This window comes from Mixophyes fleayi, chromosome 9 (assembly GCF_038048845.1).
Source record: "Mixophyes fleayi isolate aMixFle1 chromosome 9, aMixFle1.hap1, whole genome shotgun sequence".
Lineage (NCBI taxonomy): Eukaryota > Metazoa > Chordata > Amphibia > Anura > Limnodynastidae > Mixophyes > Mixophyes fleayi.
In genome coordinates this window covers 126,730,400-126,730,764 of record NC_134410.1, presented here as the reverse complement: position 1 = coordinate 126,730,764, position 365 = coordinate 126,730,400, and positions in this window count along the sequence as shown.

The following is a 365-nucleotide window of genomic DNA, read 5'->3' as shown; positions in this document are numbered from 1 at the left end:
CATGAGGAGGACACACATGTACAGTACACATGGGAAGGACACACATGTACAGTACACATGTGGAGGACACACATGCACAGTGCACATGGGGAGGACACACATGCACAGTACACATGGGGAGGACACACATGCACAGTGCACATGGGGAGGACACACATGCACAGTACACATGGGGAGGACACACATGTACAGTACACATGGGGAGGACACACATGCACAGTACACATGGGGAGGACACACATGTACAGGGATGGAGCAGTGAGGCGGCCCCCGGGCTGTCCCAGCTGGGTGGGGGGCAGAGTCGGGGGTCTGTCCGGCCAATGATGGAGCAGCAGAGGGAGGGGGGAGACTGGTAATTACATAAG